Source organism: Tursiops truncatus, chromosome 10 (genome assembly GCF_011762595.2).
Source record: "Tursiops truncatus isolate mTurTru1 chromosome 10, mTurTru1.mat.Y, whole genome shotgun sequence".
Taxonomy (NCBI): domain Eukaryota; kingdom Metazoa; phylum Chordata; class Mammalia; order Artiodactyla; family Delphinidae; genus Tursiops; species Tursiops truncatus.
The window spans coordinates 12,443,022-12,455,244 of record NC_047043.1 but is presented as its reverse complement, the minus strand read 5'-3'; the positions used below and the strand labels follow the sequence as shown (position 1 = coordinate 12,455,244).

The following is a 12,223-nucleotide window of genomic DNA, read 5'->3' as shown; positions in this document are numbered from 1 at the left end:
CCGAGGTTTTCTAGTTTATTCCTGAAGTTACTTCTTCTGTATCTCCATGGAGTTTCTTCCCTGTTCACCGTGGACTCCCCTGTCTGTCAAAGATGGAACAGGGTCAACTCTTCTCCACCTCGTGGGCTGAAGCCACCACAGAGTGGTGAAAGCTGCCTCCTCTAAGTGACTTCAGGGCTGTCAGGGCCAACTTCGCTGCCGGTAGTTAAGAGGTAGCCACGGTTTGCTGTCTCTGGCTCTCCATTTGCATCATGGGCCAGACCTGCCATGAGATGTCGCTATTCCCAAGGGTGGTGAAATGAACACATAGTCATCAGGAGTGATGAAGAAAAACTGCCTGGGTGAGAGGCAGTTATTTTTCCCCCTAATGTTCTTTTACAGAGAATCAGACTTCTGGCAGGAATAAATATGTTGGGGCACCCACACCCACTCTTTACAAACCCTGGAAGATAAGTTACCTTTGGTAATGACAGCAATGTGTCCTCCAGGTCCTAGAGGAAGAGCTGGACTCTGGATCTCCTCCTGATATTTGCATGTATTTTGAGCCAGTTGAATTGTGGCTCCCTGGCTTATAGATGCATCACGCATCATCCCTGGAAGGGCCTCAGGCCATTTAAAACAAATTTACTTAACCTTTGCTTTGAGGTTTCATTTTCTTTCTTTCTACTTTGCCAGAGCTCTGAGGGTGGTACAAATTACATGGTTGCCATTTGCATACATGTTGGAAAACTTGTTCTTTAGAATGAGAACCTTGGGCTGAAACTATGTTAAGAGAAATTTCCTAGCAAGGAAATTCCCTAGTGAGACTATTTCTGGAACAATTTTTTGCTGTAATAATAGGATTGCCTTCCTGCAAGGGAGAGCCTTGGGCCATCCAGAGACTAGAAGTATTACAACTAAGTCATGGGAGTATCGCATTGACCAAGGAAGTTTAAAAGAGTCAGTTGCCAGGTTGGGGGGGGGCAGGTTTGATAACGTCACCACTGGGTGCTGTGCGGGATGGCACTGGGTTCCCTGAACGACACCGTGTACAAACAGGGCAAAGCACACGATGAGAAGCTGCTAGATTAGAAAAGCCAGACACAAGCAAGCATTTTTTTTATCTGTTCCCTTGTCCCCTCTGTGCCCAAGCACGCTGCTGAGTGTTATGCATTGTCTTGGACAGGGTGGAGGACATAGGGGCCATGGAAAACCCATCTGGCTGCACCTAGAATTTGTGACCGGATGGAGGAAGCAGCCCGCTGAAGCGCGGGCAGCCTTTTCTATCACAGCCCCCTTTTGTGAACTAGAGGTAGGGAGGGGCTGGATGAGGAAATGGCAAAGGCGCCAAGACCCAGGGCTGATGTTCTGTTGGGGAAGTGCCTTTAGCAGCTGCATCAACCTAAGCTTTTCCCTTTTAAGTCAGCAGTGACCTGATTTATCAATACCAAGCAAAGCCTTCCAGAGAACTAAGTAACTGTTACAAATCCAATAAACTAAAGTAAACCCAAAGTTCTCTTAGAAGTTTCAATACTGAGAACGACTTTCACCTTAAAATCATACGTTTAAGTCGATTGCACAAACACACATTTCAAATTGTAGTGAAAAGGCTTACAGGCAAAATACCAAATATGCAGACACGTTCTTAACATAAGGGTATTGACACTAGTGTTCTGATTCTCTTAAGCATTTCTGTACTTAATTCTGAATTTTTAATTCCCCCCAGGTTGAAAAACACTTATTCGTTTAAGGAAGATGGTCACCCTACCAGTTCACCAACATTCTCTACTGAGGGAGACTTACAGCTGAAGGCTGCCTGGATTCTCATTTGTGACCCTGATGGAACGTGCTTGGTTCTTGCTGTTCCTTTATGACTCCATGACAACAAGAGAGCAGTGGTCTCCCTGGATTTAAATTATGCACCTGACCTAATTCTTCTCTACTCCAGCAGGAGTAGACCGGAGGCCCCAGCTCCCACCTCACTGATAAACTTTAGATGTGTGAATGTTTTCTTCTTGTAACCCTGGAGATCTTCGAACGTGATGCGTTCCTATCACGTTCGAAGGTCTCCAGGCCTCATGGAACCTTCCATTCTTTCATATTTAAAAACGAGATGACATAACCCTTTCAGATATTGAACATTATAGATAATTAAATTTTGTATTTTTAGATGATTTTCAGTGACTGAAGGTTATTACTTATGAAGCTGGTCAACTGATATTCTCTTTCAGTCAGTCAGTGCTTTTCAATTGTTAATTTTCTACATTCTGTATTCTTCATTGATTTAATAAATGAGCCAACAACAGCAATAACAAGGCTCAATAAATATGCATTCTATTCACCTGCTTTTATAGATTAAAAAAAACCCTGTTAATTCTCACTTTTTGCATCTCACTATAGACCCCATGGTTTTCCAGATTTAATATATATCAGAGGGCACAGTCATTATTCTCTTTTTGAGGCTTAAATCGTGTCAGCTTTGGCAAGTGAGACCTTTTCATACGACCTTTTCAACCTGTTTTGTCGCCTAACGTATGATCTCACTTCTGGCCAACTTTTAAAATCTTTGAACTTGATGGAATCCTGAAAAGTTTTTTATAAACTTCTCGCCTGTTGAGATCATGCCACTCTTACAGATATTACAGTGGTAGCGAATTGAATTTTGGATTTCTCTCATGGCTTTATCTGATTGAAGAGGTCCAGTTTTCAAGGTCATTCTGCTGACAGGACACACCTGGGTTTGAAACCCAGCATTACCACTTGTCAGCCATTCCTGGGCAAATTTTGCCTCCGTTCTGAGCCTATTTGCTCGTGTAAACATGCAGATAATATTGATACCCATTTTAAGAGGTTTCATGAGAGGATTAAGTAAGATAATGTATATGTAGTCTTTATCACAGTGCTTGGAACATATAATTTAATAAATGGTACCGTGATGTTATTGTTAATATTATTTTATGTAAAAATGAACTCAGATGAATTAATGAGTAATGTCAAAATGTGTGTTCATGTTAAAGACTAAACATGTATCACAACCTAACTGTCCATCAACAGAGGAATGGATGAAGATGTGGTGTATATATACAATGGAATACTACTCAGCCATAAAAAAGAATGAAATAATGCCCTTTGCAGCAACATGGATAGACCTAGAGATTACCATACTAAGTGAAGTCAGTCAGACAGAGAAAGGCAAATACCATATGATATCGCTTATATGTGGAATCTAAAAACAACGATACAAATGAACTTACTTACAAAACAGAAATAGACTCACAAACACAGAAAACAAACAAAACAGAAATAGACTCACAAACATAGAAAATAGACTCACAAACGTAGAAAACAAACACAGAAAACAAACAAAACAGAAATAGAGTCACAAACATAGAAAACATAGACTCACAAACATAGAAAACAAACAAACAAACAAACTAACAAACATAGTAGGGGAGGGATAAGTTAGGAGTTTGGGATTAAAATATACACACTACTACATATATAATAGATAACCAACAAGGACCTACTGTATAGCACAGGGAACTATACTCAATATCTTGTAATTACCTATATTGGAAGAGAATATAAAAAAGTATACATATATATATATATATATATATATCTGAATCATTTTGCTGTACACCTGAAACTAATACAACATTGTAAATCAACTATATTTCAAAAAAAATTTTTTTAATTAAAATTAAAAAAAAAGACTAAACATAGACTTTCACATACATTTCACTCTTCCCCAGCCTCAGGCTCCTGCCACCCCAGCTCCTGAGAAGTGTTTGCCCCCCTTGGAGAAAGTCTAGCATGAAATGTTAGGTGAGCCAACGCAGACTGTGAAAGAATTCACAGAAATATTAGCAAGAGGAGAAGAAGAGTTTTTATTCACTTTCCAAGAGAGGAAAGGGGCCAGACGCATGGAGTGGCTTTGGCACCAAGGGGTGGGCGTTTGAATCTTTTATTGGGCTTCAAAGGGCAAACAGCAGGAAAGAGGGGGTGGGTTCATATCTGTTTTGGTCCCCAGCTGTATCCAAGCTGGCTGTGCTTCTATAGGATGTGGTTTTTCTGAGAATCTGTAACTTTCTGTCTTCAGTAACTTTCCAGCCCTTGGATGTCTGAAACGGACTTACTAGGGGCCCTGGACAGGCCGTCCCTCGATTTTGAATCATGCTAGGTAGGTTTCCCCGAGATGTTACCTCATGTTGAAATTCCACAGCCTCCGCGAGAAGTCAAGAGTTTCAGTGTGCCTCTGGTTTTCTGAGGTGAAATTTCTTCGGAGGGAGAAAAGACACGGAAGCCTGGCGGGCCTACGAGCTGGGAGGGGGGTTGGGCGCTGGGGGCAGCCGGAGGGCAGTTTGGAGCTTTAAATACAGAAGCTTCAGACTTGAGTCGCGTGTTTCCTATTCTCAGTTTCGCCAAGGATGTCTCTCGTTTCCTCTCGCCTCGTTCTTTGCATTAGTCAAATGCTGTCTCCTTCAAATCCATAACATTTCATCCTCCCTTTTGCTGTCTTGGAAACAGCTCCTAATTTCCAGCTCCCCTCTTTGATCTCTCTGCCTTCTTTCAACCTCTTTTTAAAAATAAAAACAACATCAAATGAAAATCCTAAGAAGTCTTCCTTGAAAAACGCAAAGATTTACAAATATGCATATTTACTAACTTTCTCTTTAGGAATGAAACGGACTCCTCCTTTCTAACTTTTTTTGTCGGTGCCTTGTTTTCTCTGTTTCTGATGAAATGCAAGACCACCTCTATTTTCTTTTGTGGCACCTAGTATGTTTGATCGACTGTATTATTTCAGTACATTTATGTTAATATTGAAATTAATTGGGGGCATCTGCCCCGTCTCTGACTGACAGCTTCATGTAGAAGCTTAATATATACACCTCAACCACACACCACTCTGCCACAGGATAGAAAGAATTCCACGTGTCAGGTGGTGAGCTACCCATCTTAAGGAATATCTCATATAGTAAAATTCTGGTACAGTTAAGCCTCATTTAAGGCCCAACATAGAATAAGCTGAGCTTTGAGAAGACTTAGGATAATTCTATTTCACATCTGAAAGCATTCTCAGAGATCACCAAAGCCTTAGATTCTTGGGGGATAATTCATTGAATTAAGAGAGGAAATTAACTCGAGAGCCAAAGCAACTTACCATTTTAAAAAGGATGTAGAAAATTCCTCTAAAACATGACAGATGGATAAAAATTGATGTGCACACATCTCCATGTCCATTACTGGTGTAGCTAAGGACACCGGCACACAAAGCCTCTGGGCTCTGTGGCGGATCGGCGGCAGCGGATTGGGGTCCCTCGCCTGGAGATGTGCCCATCTTGTTCTCTTGTCATCAAATTGAGAAGTGGCCTAGTGGACACGCTCCCTCTAGGTCAACGTGTAATAACGCAATAAATCATTATCCAATAAAAGAGTGTCACTCCTGGCTGAAAAACTGCTAAGCAGAACTCAATTTTTCCGAGCAGACTGGTAAGAAAGGCCGAGGACACTCATCCTTAGCATACAGTGTAGTGTTTTCTACAGCCTCTCCGTATTCATTATCTCTTCCTGGTCTTGGATGCCGGAAGCCTCTTTTTAATAACTTAAATCTTCATGTGTCACATCCTGTCTGAATCTCAGGGTTTCTGGAAGAAACTGAGAATAGGATTCAAAAAGCCAGGTTTCCAGTAGTCCTGTATCTTTGCAACCTGTGTTCCCTTTGCTCTGGAGAAAGGACACTGACAGTCAGTGTGCTGTACGCACCACTAGAGGGCACTTTGACACTTGCTTTCGAATCTACAGTTTTTCAGACGCCCCAGATTGCAAATATCTGTATCTGCTGTTGTGTCTACACATTAGTAACGTTTCATAGTTGCTCTAATGAAATGCTCTCCCTGTCCAACAATGACACTCTGCGATTCTTAACAAATATTGGTTGATGATGGGGATAGTTGCAAGAGAGTCTAGTTAATTAAGAGGAAATTGATAAAGGTGTTACACTCCAGTGGTGGGCAGAATTTTAAAGGCAGGGATTAGAAAAATAGACTCAGAAGAGATGCTGCCTATGCTTTGATTGTCTGCCTTAGTAGGAAAGCACCCGGAATAATACTGTGATTTACCAGACAAATAGGGCAGACTAAAGGGTAAGCCCCATCTGACACAGACGTATGGCTGGCAGTCATCAGATAAATTCAGACCCTGCTGAGGAGGAAGGACAGACAAACACTGGGATTATATATATATCCCAAAGAACTTGGGTTAAATAGGTCTATTGACTACTACAGGGAAGAAAAGAAGGGCAGTAAATTTAAAGGGGTTTAAGGTCAGCAGTGTTCTCCTACCCCCTCCCCCAATAGTCTAGAGATCATCTGAGGCTGGGGCTAAGCAAGCATCAGAAGTAGAGGTGGGTTATGATTCCTTCTTTTAGACAGAAATGACTAATATTTGAAAGGACAGTGAGTGGAGAGTTGTCACCATACACATACTTACTGAGAAACTTGAACAAACACTCAACACAACAAAAACAAAGAACTGGGAGTTGGAAATTTTGGAGAATGACCACAGAGCACTGCATAAAAGAGATACACATCCTTACGGTGGCACGTGATCTTGAACAACCCAGCCTCACCACTCTGACTGCCTGTCTCAATACAATTCTCTCCATCCCTTCCCGTTTCCAGAACACAGACCTCATCCCTGACCTCTTTGACTCTAGGAACAATCTATTCACTTAGAGTCTCAACTTACATTCCCCTTGACAAAAGTTCCATGTATCATCTGTGACCCTGGGCATTACGGCTAATTTTCAGGTTACCTCCTCTCAATGCACCTGATCTGTATCCTCATTTCCATAGACAGCTTCAGTTGCAGTGGTCTCCCTATCTCCAACCCTGTCTGTACCGGCCTTACAGGTGAGAGTTTTGGAAGTCAGGGACACCTGTTTTTTGTATTCTCTCATAAACCTAGCAGAGGGTTTTTACATAAAATCAATATTTCAGATTTGAAGTAGAACTTAATGGTCATCTGGCCTACCCTTCTATTAGACAGTTAATGTTGAATGCTCAATGACTATTAGGATCCTATCAACCTTTAAAATTTCCTTTATGAGATGTTTAAATAAAACTACTAAAACATTTGTGTATAGGTTTTTGCATAAATACACATTTTCCTTTCTCTGGATAAATATCCAGGAGCGCAGTTGCTGGGTCATATGGTAGACGTGTGTTTAGTTTTTTAAGAAGCTGTCAAGCTGTTTTCCAGAGTACAATTTTACATTCCCACCAGCAATCGATGAGTGATCTAGTTTCTCTGCATCCTCGGCAGCATTTCCTGGAGTCACTGTCTTTTATTATTCTGTTGGGTGTGTAGTGATCTCCCTGTGATTTTAGTTTACGTTTCCCTAATGATGTCGAACATATATTCATGTGCTTATTTGCCATCTGTATGTGTTCTTCAGTGAAATGTCTGTCTATGAATTTTGGATTAGTCTTCTAACTGGGTTGATTGTTTCTTTTAAGGGCCATTTATTTATTTTTGGCTGCATTGGGTCTTCGCTACTGCACGCGGGCTTTGTCTAGTTGCGGCGAGAGGGGGCTACTCTTCATTGCGGTGCGCGGGCTTCTCATTGCCGTGGCTTCTGTTGTCGCGGAGCACGGGCTCCAGACGCGCGGGCTTCAGTAGTTGTGGTTCGTGGGCTCTACAGTGCAGGCTCAGTAGTTGTGGTGCACGGCCTTAGTTGCTCCGCCGCATGTGGGATCTTCCCGGACCAGGGCTCGAACCCGTGTCCCCTGCATTGGCAGGCAGATTCTAAACCACTTCGCCACCAGTGGGAAGCCCTGATTTTTTTTAACCATTGAAACTATAGAGGTCTTTATATCATTTAGATATAACTCCTTGTCAAAGATGTGGTTTGCAAATATTTTCTCCCAGTCTCTAGCTTGCCTTTTCATCCCCTTAACAGGGTCTTTCACTGACAAAAGTTTTTAATTTTGATGTTCAATTTATTAATTTTTTCTTTTATGAATCATGCTTTTGGTGTCAAGTCTAACACACTGCCTAGCCCTAGATCCTGAAGACTTTCTCTGATGCTGTTTATCTAAAAGTTTTATAGTTTGATGCTTTACATTTAAGTCCATGATCCATTTTGAGTTAATTTTTGTATAAGGTGTGAGACTTAGGTCAAGGTTCAATTTGTTTGTTCACGGATGTCCAATTGCTCCAGCACCATTTGTTGAAAAGGTATTTCCATTTTTTGACTGATTATAGACAGTACTGTATTTTTTTTTTTATAAATTTATTTATTTATTTTTGGCTGCTTTGGGTCTTAGTTGCTGCATGCGGGCTTTCTCTATTTGCAGCGAGTGGGGGCTACTCTTCGTTGCGGTGTGCAGGCTTCTCATCACAGTGGCTTCTTTTGTTGTGGAGCACAGGCTCTAGTAACTCAGGCTTCAGTAGTTGTGGCACGTGGGCTCAGTAGTTGTGGCTCACGGTCTCTAGAGCACAGGCTCAGTAGTTGTGGCGCACAGGCTTAGTTGCTCCACGGCATGTGGGATCTTCCTGGACCAGGGCTCAAACTCGTGTCCCCTGCGTTGGCAGGCAGCTTCTTAACCACTGCGCCACCAGGGAAGTCCAGTACTGTATTTTTAATTTTGTATTTTTAACTCAGCACTATGTTGAATATAAGTAATAAAATCAGAGATCCTTCTCTTGTTGCCAGTCTTAGGGAGAAATTAGTCTTTCAACATTAGGTATAATGTTAGCTGTAGCTTTTTGTAGCTTTTGGTACTGTCTTTGCTTTTGTTATCAGGGTAAGACTTTTTTCATAACCATGAATTGGGAAGTGATCTTTCCTCTTCTCTTTTCTGGAAGAGATTGTGTAGAATTGGTCCTTTGGTCCTGAGATTCCCTTGCTAGTCTGCCTTCTTTTCTCCACCTTTCAGAGTTTTCTTACCTTTGTCTTATATATAACGTCCAGGGGTTTCAGTCGCATTAGCAGAAGGGATAGTGAAAAGTACTTCTCCATCTTCCCAGAAGAGGAGTTCAGTTTTCCCATATTTTAAATGAGAACGTTGTTCTATAATGTTCTCTCAAGATCTTTTAAGCTCAGTAAATTATGTTATTCATGATATATTAAATCCTCATTTGCTTTTTCTTCGTGTTTACTGGGGCCCTGTAATCATTATGCCATAAACATGTTTTCTAGTTCCAACTTTATAATGTACCTACTCACCACCACATGCTTTCTGCTTGGATGGGGAGAAACAAAGCAAAGTTCTTGAGATGGTATCACTGTTTCCTTCAATAAAAAGCCCAGCCCATTGCACATTTTATGAGGTGGTGATTGCTTTGGGAGGAACCCTACTTTAGAATGTGGAAGGTCCAGGAACTCCCAAATGAGGTGGAGAGTCAAAGAATTGAGAACCCCTCAGAGGGTAAACTATCCTTTACCCAGAAGCACAGGCTTTATTCACTAAAGACATTTCTCATAACATTAAAATGCAAATTCAAACACTGCCTGTAAAAACTGACACCAGCATATGTTTTCAGAATTCTTCGTCTTTCCATTTGCAAGCTCACGTCCCATACAAGATGGTTCAGTCTGAAACCGGCTCCACTGGCATGTATAGCAGTGTTAAAACTTGTTCAAATGTTAATGCAAGCGATTGCTGTTAATTTCCTGTTTACCCTAATACAAAAAATGTGAAACTCTATTCATTCAGCCAGCATTTATTCTCCTCCCAGATAGATCTCCCACCAGTCTCTCATTGCCTCCCTCCTCCTGCACTTTACCCAGACTCATTCCTACAGAAATGCCCTTCACTCTATTCATTTCTCCCATGCTTCCACTATCTTTGTTCAATTATTTACCAATGGGTTTTAAAACAATTTAAAACAAATATCATAAAATTTTATATTGATTATCAAACACCAACATTTAATCTTAGCAGAATAAAAATTATTCCGTATTTCAATCTGTTTCTTAGTTGTTTTTTTTTTTTTTTTAGGTACGAGGGCCTCTCACTGCTGTGGCCTCTCCCGCTGCGGAGCACAGGCTTCGGATGCGCAGGCTTAGCGGCCATGGCTCACGGGCCCAGCTGCTCCGCGGCATGTGGGATCTTCCCAGACCGGGGCACGAACCCGTGTCTCCTGCATCGGCAGGTGGACTCTCAACCACTGCGCCACCAGGGAAGCCCATTTCTTAGTTATATTTTTATAGGGATGATTTTTTTCAATATAGTAGTCTAACTTTAAAATTTGAGATATAATTCATATACCATAAAAATCACCATTTTAAAGTGTACAATTCAATGGTTTTTAGGATATTCACAGGTTGTATGAGGTCCATGAAGGTACTGAGGGAGTTGATGAATGAAGAGGTGCAGGGTGGAGTCTGAGGGAGTGGGCAGCCATGTGATGTCCTAAAGGATACAGAAATAAAGGAGAGAGTGTAGAGGTGATAATGAAAGTCCTGGGAGGATGTGATCCCTCCATACCAAGATGGAAATGCAGAAGAGCAGAAGGTCCCAGCAAGTGGAGAAAGTCAGTCAAGGAGTCCTTAGCCTAACAGAGTTTAAATCAAACTGGGGGGCAAAGTGCGTTCACGCACAAAGCAACTGGGGACCCCTTCCATGTAACTGTGCTGGTGAATCTCAGGGTAGGGACAGAGCCCATCACTCCTCTGTGGGTAAAATTTGCCTCAGGTCTACTCACAGTTGGCACAGTCATGGCCTCTTCTCCTCGGAGCCATTGGTCATACTATCTTTCCATCCTAAATGCCACCCCTAGAACCTCCCATGTTTCATTGCCCACCTCATGTCCTCTAGGAAATATTCCCCAGTGATCTGCCCACAGTGAGTCTTCTTACTGCATCATTAAGGAAATCTCACCATACGGAAGTCATCATATATTTGCCAGCAGTCTGATCACCAGCTGCCAGATAACCTTGACCTTGCAGCCTAATTCATAACCTGCCTCATCTGTGTCAGCAGCTTTCATTATCAACATTTCTTTCCAAGTGATCATTTAAAGGATCATCATCAGTGTAACAGTCTGCTAGCACTGCTAAAACCAAACACTATAAACAGAGTGGCTTAAACAACAGATACCTATTTTCTCACAATTCTGGAGGTGAATGTCCCAGATCAAGGTGCTGTCAAGGTTGGTTTTTCGTGAGGTCTCTTTCTGTCTTGCAGATGGCCGCCTTCTTGCCGTGTCCTCACATGGCCTTTCTTCTGTGAGTGTGCAGGGAGAGAGAGAGAGGAGAGAGATCTCTGGTATCTCTTCCTCTTCTTATAAGGACATCAGTCCAATCAGGTTAGGATCTCATCCTTATGACCTCATTTAAACTTAACTGCCTCCCTAAAAGCCCTATCTCCAAATACTATCACATTGGGGTTTAGGGTTTCAACATATGCATTTGCGGAGGGGGAACACAATTCAGTCCATAACACCAGGAAAAGACTGGGGATCCCTGCCATAGAAAAAAAAAGATCTAGAACATATACTTGACTTCTATATTTCCATGGACTTAAGGAAGGTAAAAAGTTGTCTCAATGGAATAATTACACGTACACACACACGTAGAATAGGTCATCTTCAAACATTTTTCACATATACCATAGTAATTTTGATAGTAATAGTAATGCTATACAACAGTAATAGTAATGCTATCCAATTCCTTGCATTTTAAAAATATTTATTTAATTAATTAATTCATTTATTTGGTTGTGCCAGGTCTTTAGTTTTGGCCGGCAGGCTCATTAGTTGCAGCTCGCTGGCTCCTTAGTTGTGGCATGCACGTGGGATCTAGTTCCCTAACCAGGGATCGAACCCAGGCCCCCTGCATTGGGAGTGTGGAGTCTTAACCACTGTGCCACCAGGGAAGTCCCCAATTCCTTATATTTTTAAGACTGTCACCTAAAAGGTTTTATCGTAAGTTTTAAGTTATTGCAAAAGATTAAATGTCTGGTTTGATGTATGGCAAATATTGAAAATTTAAAATAAAACTATGAACATTACTCATTTAATCATCACCATTTAAAATACACAAGTTCTTTTTTTAATGAACGTAAATTTTAAATTTCTCCTTTTTCTCCTTGAACTTGTATCTCAATTCTACTTCCCCACAATATCCTGTTGTAATAATACATTTTATACTTCAGAGTCATTTACTGATCACCCTATCATATTTTTCTTCAACAAAAAAAATAAAATTAGTTTTTAAAAAATTCCTGTGACT

General features: G+C 41.2%; 1 protein-coding gene across 2 annotated transcripts in view; it reads right to left on the bottom strand.

Moving 5' to 3' along the window:
* The window catches only part of GMPR (guanosine monophosphate reductase), a 74,952-nt gene extending 63,783 nt beyond the window's left edge, over positions 1–11,169 (bottom strand). The window contains exon 1 of one of the 2 annotated variants that reach the window (XM_073810388.1): positions 11,091–11,169. The gene's annotated coding sequence lies outside the window, so the exon portion shown is untranslated. The remainder of the gene's footprint in view (positions 1–11,090) is intronic. The other variant, XM_073810389.1, reaches the window with a different exon arrangement.
* Positions 11,170–12,223: the final 1,054 nt, after the last annotated feature.